This window comes from Dendrobates tinctorius, unplaced genomic scaffold, assembly GCF_039654945.1.
Source record: "Dendrobates tinctorius isolate UK_male_01 unplaced genomic scaffold, ASM3965494v1 ptg000047l, whole genome shotgun sequence".
Taxonomy (NCBI): domain Eukaryota; kingdom Metazoa; phylum Chordata; class Amphibia; order Anura; family Dendrobatidae; genus Dendrobates; species Dendrobates tinctorius.
Genome location: NW_027361715.1, coordinates 13394630 through 13410064, shown reverse-complemented (window position 1 = coordinate 13410064; position 15435 = coordinate 13394630). Strand labels below are relative to the sequence as shown.

General features: G+C 35.4%; 9 non-coding genes across 9 annotated transcripts; all 9 read left to right on the top strand.

The window, feature by feature from the left end:
- The first annotated feature begins 442 nt into the window (after positions 1–442).
- Positions 443–524, top strand: TRNAL-AAG (transfer RNA leucine (anticodon AAG)). The gene has a single exon. It is a non-coding gene; the product is annotated as a tRNA-Leu (tRNA).
- A 238-nt stretch (positions 525–762) lies between these two features.
- TRNAL-AAG (transfer RNA leucine (anticodon AAG)) lies at positions 763–844 on the top strand. The gene has a single exon. It is a non-coding gene; the product is annotated as a tRNA-Leu (tRNA).
- A 2132-nt stretch (positions 845–2976) lies between these two features.
- On the top strand, positions 2977–3058 carry TRNAL-UAG (transfer RNA leucine (anticodon UAG)). The gene has a single exon. It is a non-coding gene; the product is annotated as a tRNA-Leu (tRNA).
- A 1494-nt stretch (positions 3059–4552) lies between these two features.
- On the top strand, positions 4553–4634 carry TRNAL-AAG (transfer RNA leucine (anticodon AAG)). The gene has a single exon. It is a non-coding gene; the product is annotated as a tRNA-Leu (tRNA).
- A 3070-nt stretch (positions 4635–7704) lies between these two features.
- On the top strand, positions 7705–7786 carry TRNAL-AAG (transfer RNA leucine (anticodon AAG)). The gene has a single exon. It is a non-coding gene; the product is annotated as a tRNA-Leu (tRNA).
- A 266-nt stretch (positions 7787–8052) lies between these two features.
- Positions 8053–8134, top strand: TRNAL-UAG (transfer RNA leucine (anticodon UAG)). Its single transcript has one exon. It is a non-coding gene; the product is annotated as a tRNA-Leu (tRNA).
- Positions 8135–11191: 3057 nt separating this feature from the next.
- On the top strand, positions 11192–11273 carry TRNAL-AAG (transfer RNA leucine (anticodon AAG)). Its single transcript has one exon. It is a non-coding gene; the product is annotated as a tRNA-Leu (tRNA).
- A 266-nt stretch (positions 11274–11539) lies between these two features.
- Positions 11540–11621, top strand: TRNAL-UAG (transfer RNA leucine (anticodon UAG)). Its single transcript has one exon. It is a non-coding gene; the product is annotated as a tRNA-Leu (tRNA).
- Positions 11622–14692: 3071 nt separating this feature from the next.
- TRNAL-AAG (transfer RNA leucine (anticodon AAG)) lies at positions 14693–14774 on the top strand. Its single transcript has one exon. It is a non-coding gene; the product is annotated as a tRNA-Leu (tRNA).
- Positions 14775–15435: the final 661 nt, after the last annotated feature.

The following is a 15435-nucleotide window of genomic DNA, read 5'->3' as shown; positions in this document are numbered from 1 at the left end:
TCTCTCTCTCTCTCTCTCTCTCTCTCTCTCTCTCTCTCTCTCTCTCTCTCTCTCTTTCTCTCTCTTTTCCCCCCCCATGGGCTCAAATCCAACTGCTGCCAGTATTAAGAGGTTCTGAAAACCTTTTGATTTTATTCTTATTACTTTGCTTACAGTCAAATTAAGTCTCTCTCTCTCTCTCCTTCCCCAGTCAGCGGTTCCTTTAAAATTCTTCCTTTGACTGATTCGATAAAATAATGGTCCGGTGCCAAACGTTGTGATCAGTACAGGAACGGATCCGTTATCTGCCATTATAGCGGATTTTGACTGACCAAAAAAACTGATGTGTGAAGCAGGTCTTATATTTAGAAACATGCCCATTTTCCCACATGCACAATTTTAAATGTAGTTAAATGTACTTCACTTACTCTAAGAAAACTTGCTTGAACATGAAAAAAAATATGGTAGCATGGCCGAGCGGTCTAAGGCGCTGGATTAAGGCTCCAGTCTCTTTGGAGGCGTGGGTTCAAATCCCACTGCTGCCAATATTATAAGAATTTAAAAACATTTTCATCTTATTGCTTTGCTTTCAGTCAAATTAGCATATGCTTTTATGTACTTTGGTATGAGTGTGTGCTTTTCTGTTTAAGAAAAAACATTTGATAGAATCATTCCTTTCTCCAAATATTTAGATATTTGCCCATATTCCAACATGATCAAGTTTGAAATGTATTCACATGTACTACACTTACTCCAAGGAACTTACATCACACAGAAAATAATGGTAGCATGGCCGAGCGGTCTAAGGCGCTGGATTAAGGCTCCAGTCTCTTTGTAGGCGTGGGTTCAAATCACACTGCTGCCAATATTTTAAGAATATAAAAACATTTTCATCTTATTGCTTTGCTTTCAGTCAAATTAGCATATGCTTTTATGTACTTTGGTATGAGTGTGTGCTTTTCTGTTTAAGAAAAAACATTTGATAGAATCATTCCTTTCTCCAAATATTTAGATACTTGCCCATATTCCAACATGATCAAGTTTGAAATGTATTCACATGTACTACACTTACTCCAAGGAACTTACATCGCTCAGTAAATAATGGTAGCATGGCCGAGCTGTCTAAGGCGCTGAATTTAGGCTCCAGTCTCTTTCGAAGCATGGGTTCAAATCCCACTGCTGCCAATATTATGAGAATTTAAAAACATTTTCATCTTATTACTTTGCTTTCAGCCAAATTAGCATGTGCTCCTATGTACTTTGTTATGAGTGTGTGCTAAGGCTGTCTGAGGCGTCAGTTCAAATCCCACTGCTGCCAGTATTTTAACCTTTTGAACATATTTTTATGATTTTTCTAACACACAAATTAGCATGTGCTTTAACCTTGTTTTGTAGTTGTATAAGCGTGTGCTTTTCTTTTAAGGAAAAGACAGTTTATAGAATCATTGCTTTTTCCTTGAGCATAGAAACTTTCTCATCTTCAAAAATACAGAAATTTAAATATAGTCAAATGTTCTTCAGTTACATTAAGTAGCTCAGAGGCGTAAGTTGAAATCCTACTGCTGCAACTATTATAAGTTTTTGACAACATTTTGATCTTATTGCTATGATTTTGTTAAAAGAATAATTAACATGTGCTTTAATCTTCTTTTGCATTTGTATGAGTGTGTGTTTTTCTGTTTAGGAAAAGACAGATGTTAGAATCATTGCTTTTTTGTGCTTAGAGATTTGTTTATTTTTCAACCTGCACAAATTTTAAAAATAATCCAATGTACTTGTGTACTTATGAGGCATGGGTTCAAATCCAACTGCTGCCAGTATTAAGAGGTTCTGAAAACCTTTTGATTTTATTCTTATTACTTTGCTTACAGTCAAATTAGCATGTGCTTTAATCTTTTGTATTTGTATGAGTGTGTGCTTTTCCGTTTAGGAAAAGACAGTTGATAGAATCATCGCTTTTTTGTGTTTAGAGATTTGTCTATTTTCCAACATGCACAAGTTTGAAATATAGTCTGTTGTAATTGTGTGCTTCTGAGGTGTGGGTTCAAATCCCACAGATGTTAGTAAGAGGAGGTTGTCAAAACCTATTGAACGCATTCTATTATATTGCAAACAGTGAAATTAATGTGTGCTCCAATGTACTTTTGTATTTGTATGATTGTGTACTTTTCTGCTAAGGAAAAGACAGCGCATAGAATCAATGCTTTTTCCTAAGGCCTGTTTCCCACATCCGTTTGTGTCCATCAGTCAAAATCCGCCATCTTGCAAAAAAAGATATGCCATTGTTTTCTCTCTCTCTCTCTCTTTCCCCCCCCATGGGCTCAATTCCAACTGCTGCCAGTATTAAGAGGTTCTGAAAACCTTTTGATTTTATTTTTATTACTTTGCTTACAGTCAAATTAAGTCTCTCTCTCTCTCCTTCCCCAGTCAGCGGTTCCTTTAAAATTCTTCCTTTGACTGATTCGATAAAATAACGGTCCGGTGCCAAACGTTGTGATCAGTACAGGAACGGATCCGTTATCCGCCATTATAGCGGATTTTGACTGCCCAAAAAACTGATGTGTGAAGCAGGCCTTATATTTAGAAACATGCCCATTTTCCCACATGCACAATTTTAAATGTAGTTAAATGTACTTCACTTACTCTAAGAAAACTTGCTTGAACATGAATAAAATATGGTAGCATGGCAGAGCGGTCTAAGGCGCTGTATTAAGGCTACAGTCTCTTTGGAGGCGTGGGTTCAAATCTCACTGCTGCCAATATTAAAAGAATTTAAAAACATTTTCATCTTATTGCTTTGCTTTCAGTCAAATTAGCACATGTTTTAATGTACTTTGGTATGAGTGTGTGCTTTTCTGTTTAAGAAAAAACATTTGATAGAATCATTGCTTTCTCCAAATATTTAGATACTTTCCCATATTCCAACATGATCAAGTTTGAAATGTATTCACATGTACTACACTTACTCCAAGGAACTTACATCACACAGTAAATAATGGTAGCATGGCCGAGCGGTCTAAGGTGCTGGATTTAGGCTCCAGTCTCTTTTGAGGCGTGGGTTCAAATCCCACTGCTGCCAATATTATGAGAATTTAAAAACATTTTCATCTTATTACTTTGTTTTCAGCCAAATTAGCATGTGCTCTTATGTACTTTGTTATGAGTGTGTGCTAAGGCTGTCTGAGGCGTCGGTTCAAATCCCACTGCTGCCAGTATTTTAACCTTTTGAACATATTTTTATGATTTTGCTAACACACAAATTAGCATGTGCTTTAACCTTGTTTTGTAGTTGTATAAGCGTGTGCTTTTCTTTTAAGGAAAAGACAGTTTATAGAATCATTGCTTTTTCCTTGAGCATAGAAACTTTCTCATCTTCAAAAATACAGAAATTTAAATATAGTCAAATGTTCTTCAGTTGCTTTAAGTAGCTCAGAGGCTTAAGTTGAAATCCTACTGCTGCAACTATTATAAGTTTTTGACAACATTTTGATCTTATTGCTATGATTTTGTTAAAAGAATAATTAACATGTGCTTTAATCTTCTTTTGCATTTGTATGAGTGTGTGTTTTTCTGTTTAGGAAAAGACAGATGTTAGAATCATTGCTTTTTTGTGCTTAGAGATTTGTTTATTTTTCAACCTGCACAAATTTTAAAAATAATCCAATGTACTTGTGTACTTATGAGGCATGGGTTCAAATCCAACTGCTGCCAGTATTAAGAGGTTCTGAAAACCTTTTGATTTTATTCTTATTACTTTGCTTACAGTCAAATTAGCATGTGCTTTAATCTTTTGTATTTGTATGAGTGTGTGCTTTTCCGTTTAGGAAAAGACAGTTGATAGAATCATCGCTTTTTTGTGTTTAGAGATTTGTCTATTTTCCAACATGCACAAGTTTGAAATATAGTCTGTTGTAATTGTGTGCTTCTGAGGTGTGGGTTCAAATCCCACAGATGTTAGTAAGAGGAGGTTGTCATAACCTATTGAACGCATTCTTTTATATTGCAAACAGTGAAATTAATGTGTGCTCCAATGTACTTTTGTATTTGTATGATTGTGTACTTTTCTGCTAAGGAAAAGACAGCGCATAGAATCATTGCTTTTTCCTAAGGCCTGTTTCCCACATCCGTTTGTGTCCATCAGTCAAAATCCGCCATCTTGCAAAAAAAAGATATGCCATTGTTTTCTCTCTCTCTCTCTCTTTCCCCCCCATGGGCTCAAATCCAACTGCTGCCAGTATTAAGAGGTTCTGAAAACCTTTTGATTTTATTTTTATTACTTTGCTTACAGTCAAATTAAGTCTCTCTCTCTCTCCTTCCCCAGTCAGCGGTTCCTTTAAAATTCTTCCTTTGACTGATTCGATAAAATAACGGTCCGGTGCCAAACGTTGTGATCAGTACAGGAACGGATCCGTTATCCGCCATTATAGCGGATTTTGACTGACCAAAAAAACTGATGTGTGAAGCAGGCCTTATATTTAGAAACATGCCCATTTTCCCACATGCACAAATTTAAATGTAGTTAAATGTACTTCACTTACTCTAAGAAAACTTGCTTGAACTTGAAAAAAAATATGGTAGCATGGCAGAGCGGTCTAAGGCGCTGGATTAAGGCTCCAGTCTCTTTGGAGGCGTGGGTTCAAATCCCACTGCTGCCAATATTATGAGAATTTAAAAACATTTTCATCTTATTACTTTGCTTTAAGCCAAATGACCATGTGCTCTTATGTACTTTGTTATGAGTGTGTGCTAAGGCTGTCTGAGGTGTCGGTTCAAATCCCACTGCTGCCAGTATTTTAACCTTTTGAACATATTTTTATGATTTTGCTAACACACAAATTAGCATGTGCTTTAACCTTGTTTTGTAGTTGTATAAGCGTGTGCTTTTCTTTTAAGGAAAAGACAGTTTATAGAATCATTGCTTTTTCCTTGAGCATAGAAACTTTCTCATCTTCAAAAATACAGAAATTTAAATATAGTCAAATGTTCTTCAGTTACTTTAAGTAGCTCAGAGGCGTAAGTTGAAATCCTACTGCTGCAACTATTATAAGTTTTTGACAACATTTTGATCTTATTGCTATGATTTTGTTAAAAGAATAATTAACATGTGCTTTAATCTTCTTTTGCATTTGTATGAGTGTGTGTTTTTCTGTTTAGGAAAAGACAGATGTTAGAATCATTGCTTTTTTGTGCTTAGAGATTTGTTTATTTTTCAACCTGCACAAATTTTAAAAATAATCCAATGTACTTGTGTACTTATGAGGCATGGGTTCAAATCCAACTGCTGCCAGTATTAAGAGGTTCTGAAAACCTTTTGATTTTATTCTTATTACTTTGCTTACAGTCAAATTAGCATGTGCTTTAATCTTTTGTATTTGTATGAGTGTGTGCTTTTCCGTTTAGGAAAAGACAGTTGATAGAATCATCACTTTTTTGTGTTTAGAGATTTGTCTATTTTCCAACATGCACAAGTTTGAAATATAGTCTGTTGTAATTGTGTGCTTCTGAGGTGTGGGTTCAAATCCCACAGATGTTAGTAAGAGGAGGTTGTCATAACCTATTGAACGCATTCTTTTACATTGCAAACAGTGAAATTAATGTGTGCTCCAATGTACTTTTGTATTTGTATGATTGTGTACTTTTCTGCTAAGGAAAAGACAGCGCATAGAATCATTGCATTTTCCTAAGGCCTGTTTCCCACATCCATTTGTGTCCATCAGTCAAAATCCGCCATCTTGCAAAAAAAAGATATGCCATTGTTTTCTCTCTCTCTCTCTCTTTCCCCCCCCATGGGCTCAAATCCAACTGCTGCCAGTATTAAGAGGTTCTGAAAACCTTTTGATTTTATTTTTATTACTTTGCTTACAGTCAAATTAAGTCTCTCTCTCTCTCCTTCCCCAGTCAGCGGTTCCTTTAAAATTCTTCCTTTGACTGATTCGATAAAATAACGGTCCGGTGCCAAACGTTGTGATCAGTACAGGAACGGATCCGTTATCCGCCATTATAGCGGATTTTGACTGACCAAAAAAACTGATGTGTGAAGCAGGCCTTATATTTAGAAACATGCCCATTTTCCCACATGCACAATTTTAAATGTAGTTAAATGTACTTCACTTACTCTAAGAAAACTTGCTTGAACATGAAAAAAAATATGGTAGCATGGCAGAGCCGTCTAAGGCGCTGGATTAAGGCTCCAGTCTCTTTGGAGGAGTGGGTTCAAATCCCACTGCTGCCAATATTATGAGAATTTAAAAACATTTGCATCTTATTACTTTGCTTTCAGCCAAATTACCATGTACTCTTATGTACTTTGTTATGAGTGTGTGCTAAGGCTGTCTGAGGTGTCGGTTCAAATCCCACTGCTGCCAGTATTTTAACCTTTTGAACATATTTTTATGATTTTGCTAACACACAAATTAGCATGTGCTTTAACCTTGTTTTGTAGTTGTATAAGCGTGTGCTTTTCTTTTAAGGAAAAGACAGTTTATAGAATCATTGCTTTTTCCTTGAGCATAGAAACTTTCTCATCTTCAAAAATACAGAAATTTAAATATAGTCAAATGTTCTTCAGTTACTTTAAGTAGCTCAGAGGCGTAAGTTGAAATCCTACTGTTGCAACTATTATAAGTTTTTGACAACATTTTGATCTTATTGCTATGATTTTGTTAAAAGAATAATTAACATGTGCTTTAATCTTCTTTTGCATTTGTATGAGTGTGTGTTTTTCTGTTTAGGAAAAGACAGATGTTAGAATCATTGCTTTTTTGTGCTTAGAGATTTGTTTATTTTTCAACCTGCACAAATTTTAAAAATAATCCAATGTACTTGTGTACTTATGAGGCATGGGTTCAAATCCAACTGCTGCCAGTATTAAGAGGTTCTGAAAACCTTTTGATTTTATTCTTATTACTTTGCTTACAGTCAAATTAGCATGTGCTTTAATCTTTTGTATTTGTATGAGTGTGTGCTTTTCCGTTTAGGAAAAGACAGTTGATAGAATCATCGCTTTTTTGTGTTTAGAGATTTGTCTATTTTCCAACATGCACAAGTTTGAAATATAGTCTGTTGTAATTGTGTGCTTCTGAGGTGTGGGTTCAAATCCCACAGATGTTAGTAAGAGCAGGTTTTCATAACGTATTGAACGCATTCTTTTATATTGCAAACAGTGAAATTAATGTGTGCTCCAATGTACTTTTGTATTTGTATGATTGTGTACTTTTCTGCTAAGGAAAAGACAGCGCATAGAATCATTGCTTTTTCCTAAGGCCTGTTTCCCACATCCGTTTGTGTCCATCAGTCAAAATCCGCCATCTTGCAAAAAAAAGATATGCCATTGTTTTCTCTCTCTCTCTCTCTTTCCCCCCCATGGGCTCAAATCCAACTGCTGCCAGTATTAAGAGGTTCTGAAAACCTTTTGATTTTATTTTTATTACTTTGCTTACAGTCAAATTAAGTCTCTCTCTCTCTCCTTCCCCAGTCAGCGGTTCCTTTAAAATTCTTCCTTTGACTGATTCGATAAAATAACGATCCGGTGCCAAACGTTGTGATCAGTACAGGAACGGATCCTTTATCCGCCATTATAGCGGATTTTGACTGACCGAAAAAACTGATGTGTGAAGCCGGCCTTATATTTAGAAACATGCCCATTTTCCCACATGCACAATTTTAAATGTAGTTAAATGTACTTCACTTATTCTAAGAAAACTTGCTTGAACATGAAAAAAATATGGTAGCATGGCAGAGCGGTCTAAGGCGCTGGATTAAGGCTACAGTCTCTTTTGAGTCGTGGGTTCAAATCCCACTGCTGCCAATATTATAAGAATTTAAAAACATTTTCATCTTATTGCTTTGCTTTCAGTCAAATTAGCATATGCTTTTATGTACTTTGGTATGAGTGTGTGCTTTTATGTACTTTGGTATGAGTGTGTGCTTTTCTGTTTAAGAAAAAACATTTGATAGAATCATTGCTTTCTCCAAATATTTAGATACTTGCCCATATTCCAACATGATCAAGTTTGAAATGTATTCACATGTACTACACTTACTCCAAGGAACTTACATCACACAGTAAAGAATGGTAGCATGGCCGAGCGGTCTAAGGCGCTGGATTTAGGCTCTAGTCTCTTTTGAGGCGTGGGTTCAAATCCCACTGCTGCCAATATGAGAATTTAAAAACATTTTCATCTTATTACTTTGTTTTCAGCCAAATTAGCATGTGCTCTTATGTACTTTGTTATGAGTGTGTGCTAAGGCTGTCTGAGGCGTCGGTTCAAATCCCACTGCTGCCAGTATTTTAACCTTTTGAACATATTTTTATGATTTTGCTAACACACAAATTAGCATGTGCTTTAACCTTGTTTTGTAGTTGTATAAGCGTGTGCTTTTCTTTTAAGGAAAAGACAGTTTATAGAATCATTGCTTTTTCCTTGAGCATAGAAACTTTCTCATCTTCAAAAATACAGAAATTTAAATATAGTCAAATGTTCTTCAGTTACTTTAAGTAGCTCAGAGGCGTAAGTTGAAATCCTACTGCTGCAACTATTATAAGTTTTTGACAACATTTTGATCTTATTGCTATGATTTTGTTAAAAGAATAATTAACATGTGCTTTAATCTTCTTTTGCATTTGTATGAGTGTGTGTTTTTCTGTTTAGGAAAAGACAGATGTTAGAATCATTGCTTTTTTGTGCTTAAAGATTTGTTTATTTTTCAACCTGCACAAATTTTAAAAATAATCCAATGTACTTGTGTACTTATGAGGCATGGGTACAAATCCAACTGCTGCCAGTATTAAGAGGTTCTGAAAACCTTTTGATTTTATTCTTATTACTTTGCTTACAGTCAAATTAGCATGTGCTTTAATCTTTTGTATTTGTATGAGTGTGTGCTTTTCCGTTTAGGAAAAGACAGTTGATAGAATCATAGCTTTTTTGTGTTTAGAGATTTGTCTATTTTCCAACATGCACAAGTTTGAAATATAGTCTGTTGTAATTGTGTGCTTCTGAGGTGTGGGTTCAAATCCCACAGATGTTAGTAAGAGGAGGTTGTCATAACCTATTGAACGCATTCTTTTATATTGCAAACAGTGAAATTAATGTGTGCTCCAATGTACTTTTGTATTTGTATGATTGTGTACTTTTCTGCTAAGGAAAAGACAGCTCATAGAATCATTGCTTTTTCCTAAGGCCTGTTTCCCACATCCGTTTGTGTCCATCAGTCAAAATCCGCCATCTTGCAAAAAAAGATATGCCATTGTTTTCTCTCTCTCTCTCTCTTTCCCCCCCATGGGCTCAAATCCAACTGCTGCCAGTATTAAGAGGTTCTGAAAACCTTTTGATTTTATTTTTATTACTTTGCTTACAGTCAAATTAAGTCTCTCTCTCTCTCCTTCCCCAGTCAGCGGTTCCTTTAAAATTCTTCCTTGGACTGATTCGATAAAATAACGGTCCGGTGCCAAACGTTGTGATCAGTACAGGAACGGATCCGTTATCCGCCATTATAGCGGATTTTGACTGACCAAAAAAACTGATGTGTGAAGCAGGCCTTATATTTAGAAACATGCCCATTTTCCCACATGCACAATTTTAAATGTAGTTAAATGTACTTCACTTACTCTAAGAAAACTTGCTTAAACATGAAAAAAAATATGGTAGCATGGCAGAGCCGTCTAAGGCGCTGGATTAAGGCTTCAGTCTCTTTGGAGGCGTTGGTTCAAATCCCACTGCTGCCAATATTATGAGAATTTAAAAACATTTGCATCTTATTACTTTGCTTTCAGCCATATTACCATGTGCTCTTATGTACTTTGTTATGAGTGTGTGCTAAGGCTGTCTGAGGTGTCGGTTCAAATCCCACTGCTGCCAGTATTTTAACCTTTTGAACATATTTTTATGATTTTGCTAACACACAAATTAGCATGTGCTTTAACCTTGTTTTGTAGTTGTATAAGCGTGTGCTTTTCTTTTAAGGAAAAGACAGTTTATAGAATCATTGCTTTTTCCTTGAGCATAGAAACTTTCTCATCTTCAAAAATACAGAAATTTAAATATAGTCAAATGTTCTTCAGTTACTTTAAGTAGCTCAGAGGCGTAAGTTGAAATCCTACTGCTGCAACTATTATAAGTTTTTGACAACATTTTGATCTTATTGCTATGATTTTGTTAAAAGAATAATTAACATGTGCTTTAATCTTCTTTTGCATTTGTATGAGTGTGTGTTTTTCTGTTTAGGAAAAGACAGATGTTAGAATCATTGCTTTTTTGTGCTTAGAGATTTGTTTATTTTTCAACCTGCACAAATTTTAAAAATAATCCAATGTACTTGTGTACTTATGAGGCATGGGTTCACATCCAACTGCTGCCAGTATTAAGAGGTTCTGAAAACCTTTTGATTTTATTCTTATTACTTTGCTTACAGTCAAATTAGCATGTGCTTTAATCTTTTGTATTTGTATGAGTGTGTGCTTTTCCGTTTAGGAAAAGACAGTTGATAGAATCATCGCTTTTTTGTGTTTAGAGATTTGTCTATTTTCCAACATGCACAAGTTTGAAATATAGTCTGTTGTAATTGTGTGCTTCTGAGGTGTGGGTTCAAATCCCACAGATGTTAGTAAGAGGAGGTTGTCATAACCTATTGAACGCATTCTTTTACATTGCAAACAGTGAAATTAATGTGTGCTCCAATGTACTTTTGTATTTGTATGATTGTGTACTTTTCTGCTAAGGAAAAGACAGCGCATAGAATCATTGCATTTTCCTAAGGCCTGTTTCCCACATCCATTTGTGTCCATCAGTCAAAATCCGCCATCTTGCAAAAGAAAGATATGCCATTGTTTTCTCTCTCTCTCTTTCCCCCCCATGGGCTCAAATCCAACTGCTGCCAGTATTAAGAGGTTCTGAAAACCTTTTGATTTTATTTTTATTACTTTGCTTACAGTCAAATTAAGTCTCTCTCTCCTTCCCCAGTCAGCGGTTCCTTTAAAATTCTTCCTTTGACTGATTCGATAAAATAACGGTCCGGTGCCAAACGTTGTGATCAGTACAGGAACGGATCCGTTATCCGCCATTATAGCGGATTTTGACTGACCAAAAAAACTGATGTGTGAAGCAGGCCTTATATTTAGAAACATGCCCATTTTCCCACATGCACAATTTTAAATGTAGTTAAATGTACTTCACTTACTCTAAGAAAACTTGCTTGAACATGAAAAAAATATGGTAGCATGGCAGAGCGGTCTAAGGCGCTGGATTAAGGCTACAGTCTCTTTGGAGGCGTGGGTTCAAATCCCACTGCTGCCAATATTATAAGAATTTAAAAACATTTTCATCTTATTGCTTTGCTTTCAGTCAAATTAGCATATGCTTTTATGTACTTTGGTATGAGTGTGTGCTTTTATGTACTTTGGTATGAGTGTGTGCTTTTCTGTTTAAGAAAAAACATTTGATAGAATCATTGCTTTCTCCAAATATTTAGATACTTGCCCATATTCCAACATGATCAAGTTTGAAATGTATTCACATGTACTACGCTTACTCCAAGGAACTTACATCACACAGTAAAGAATGGTAGCATGGCCGAGCGGTCTAAGGCGCTGGATTTAGGCTCCAGTCTCTTTTGAGGCGTGGGTTCAAATCCCACTGCTGCCAATATTATGAGAATTTAAAAACATTTTCATCTTATTACTTTGTTTTCAGCCAAATTAGCATGTTCTCTTATGTACTTTGTTATGAGTGTGTGCTAAGGCTGTCTGAGGCGTCGGTTCAAATCCCACTGCTGCCAGTATTTTAACCTTTTGAACATATTTTTATGATTTTGCTAACACACAAATTAGCATGTGCTTTAACCTTGTTTTGTAGTTGTATAAGCGTGTGCTTTTCTTTTAAGGAAAAGACAGTTTATAGAATCATTGCTTTTTCCTTGAGCATAGAAACTTTCTCATCATCAAAAATACAGAAATTTAAATATAGTCAAATGTTCTTCAGTTACTTTAAGTAGCTCAGAGGCATAAGTTGAAATCCTACTGCTGCAACTATTATAAGTTTTTGACAACATTTTGATCTTATTGCTATGATTTTGTTAAAAGAATAATTAACATGTGCTTTAATCTTCTTTTGCATTTGTATGAGTGTGTGTTTTTCTGTTTAGGAAAAGACAGATGTTAGAATCATTGCTTTTTTGTGCTTAAAGATTTGTTTATTTTTCAACCTGCACAAATTTTAAAAATAATCCAATGTACTTGTGTACTTATGAGGCATGGGTTCAAATCCAACTGTTGCCAGTATTAAGAGGTTCTGAAAACCTTTTGATTTTATTCTTATTACTTTGCTTACAGTCAAATTAGCATGTGCTTTAATCTTTTGTATTTGTATGAGTGTGTGCTTTTCCGTTTAGGAAAAGACAGTTGATAGAATCATAGCTTTTTTGCGTTTAGAAATTTGTCTATTTTCCAACATGCACAAGTTTGAAATATAGTCTGTTGTAATTGTGTGCTTCTGAGGTGTGGGTTCAAATCCCACAGATGTTAGTAAGAGGAGGTTGTCATAACCTGTTGAACGCATTCTTTTATATTGCAAACAGTGAAATTAATGTGTGCTCCAATGTACTTTTGTATTTGTATGATTGTGTACTTTTCTGCTAAGGAAAAGACAGCTCATAGAATCATTGCTTTTTCCTAAGGCCTGTTTCCCACATCCGTTTGTGTCCATCAGTCAAAATCCGCCATCTTGCAAAAAAAAGATATGCCATTGTTTTCTCTCTCTCTCTCTCTTTCCCCCCCATGGGCTCAAATCCAACTGCTGCCAGTATTAAGAGGTTCTGAAAACCTTTTGATTTTATTTTTATTACTTTGCTTACAGTCAAATTAAGTCTCTCTCTCTCTCCTTCCCCAGTCAGCGGTTCCTTTAAAATTCTTCCTTTGACTGATTCGATAAAATAACGGTACGGTGCCAAACGTTGTGATCAGTACAGGAACGGATCCGTTATCCGCCATTATAGCGGATTTTGACTGACCAAAAAAACTGATGTGTGAAGCAGGCCTTATATTTAGAAACATGCCCATTTTCCCACATGCACAATTTTAAATGTAGTTAAATGTACTTCACTTACTCTAAGAAAACTTGCTTGAACATGAAAAAAAATATGGTAGCATGGCAGAGCCGTCTAAGGTGCTGGATTAAGGCTCCAGTCTCTTTGGAGGCGTTGGTTCAAATCCCACTGCTGCCAATATTATGAGAATTTAAAAACATTTGCATCTTATTACTTTGCTTTCAGCCAAATTACCATGTGCTCTTATGTACTTTGTTATGAGTGTGTGCTAAGGCTGTCTGAGGTGTCGGTTCAAATCCCACTGCTGCCAGTATTTTAACCTTTTGAACATATTTTTATGATTTTGCTAACACACAAATTAGCATGTGCTTTAACCTTGTTTTGTAGTTGTATAAGCGTGTGCTTTTCTTTTAAGGAAAAGACAGTTTATAGAATCATTGCTTTTTCCTTGAGCATAGAAACTTTCTCATCTTCAAAAATACAGAAATTTAAATATAGTCAAATGTTCTTCAGTTACTTTAAGTATCTCAGAGGCGTAAGTTGAAATCCTACTGCTGCAACTATTATAAGTTTTTGACAACATTTTGATCTTATTGCTATGATTTTGTTAAAAGAATAATTAACATGTGCTTTAATCTTCTTTTGCATTTGTATGAGTGTGTGTTTTTCTGTTTAGGAAAAGACAGATGTTAGAATCATTGCTTTTTTGTGCTTAGAGATTTGTTTATTTTTCAACCTGCACAAATTTTAAAAATAATCCAATGTACTTGTGTACTTATGAGGCATGGGTTCACATCCAACTGCTGCCAGTATTAAGAGGTTCTGAAAACCTTTTGATTTTATTCTTATTACTTTGCTTACAGTCAAATTAGCATGTGCTTTAATCTTTTGTATTTGTATGAGTGTGTGCTTTTCCGTTTAGGAAAAGACAGTTGATAGAATCATCGCTTTTTTGTGTTTAGAGATTTGTCTATTTTCCAACATGCACAAGTTTGAAATATAGTCTGTTGTAATTGTGTGCTTCTGAGGTGTGGGTTCAAATCCCACAGATATTAGTAAGAGGAGGTTGTCATAACCTATTGAACGCATTCTTTTACATTGCAAACAGTGAAATTAATGTGTGCTCCAATGTACTTTTGTATTTGTATGATTGTGTACTTTTCTGCTAAGGAAAAGACAGCGCATAGAATCATTGCATTTTCCTAAGGCCTGTTTCCCACATCCATTTGTGTCCATCAGTCAAAATCCGCCATCTTGCAAAAAAAAGATATGCCATTGTTTTCTCTCTCTCTCTCTCTTTCCCCCCCCATGGGCTCAAATCCAACTGCTGCCAGTATTAAGAGGTTCTGAAAACCTTTTGATTTTATTTTTATTACTTTGCTTACAGTCAAATTAAGTCTCTCTCTCTCTCCTTCCCCAGTCAGCGGTTCCTTTAAAATTCTTCCTTTGACTGATTCGATAAAATAACGGTCCGGTGCCAAACGTTGTGATCAGTACAGGAACGGATCCGTTATCCGCCATTATAGCGGATTTTGACTGACCAAAAAAACTGATGTGTGAAGCAGGCCTTATATTTAGAAACATGCCCATTTTCCCACATGCACAATTTTAAATGTAGTTAAATGTACTTCACTTACTCTAAGAAAACTTGCTTGAACATGAAAAAAAATATGGTAGCATGGCAGAGCGGTCTAAGGCGCTGGATTAAGGCTACAGTCACTTTGGAGGCGTGGGTTCAAATCCCACTGCTGCCAATATTATGAAAATTTAAAAACATTTTCATCTTATTACTTTGCTTTAAGCCAAATTACCATGTGCTCTTATGTACTTTGTTATGAGTGTGTGCTAAGGCTGTCTGAGGTGTCGGTTTAAAACCCACTGCTGCCAGTATTTTAACCTTTTGAACATATTTTTATGATTTTGCTAACACACAAATTAGCATGTGCTTTAACCTTGTTTTGTAGTTGTATAAGCGTTTGCTTTTCTTTTAAGGAAAAGACAGTTTATAGAATCATTGCTTTTTCCTTGAGCATAGAAACTTTCTCATCTTCAAAAATACAGAAATTTAAATATAGTCAAATGTTCTTCAGTTACTTTAAGTAGCTCAGAGGCGTAAGTTGAAATCCTACTGCTGCAACTATTATAAGTTTTTGACAACATTTTGATCTTATTGCTATGATTTTGTTAAAAGAATAATTAACATGTGCTTTAATCTTCTTTTGCATTTGTATGAGTGTGTGTTTTTCTGTTTAGGAAAAGACAGATGTTAGAATCATTGCTTTTTTGTGCTTAGAGATTTGTTTATTTTTCAACCTGCACAAATTTTAAAAATAATCCAATGTACTTGTGTACTTATGAGGCATGGGTTCAAATCCAACTGCTGCCAGTATTAAGAGGTTCTGAAAACCTTTTGAT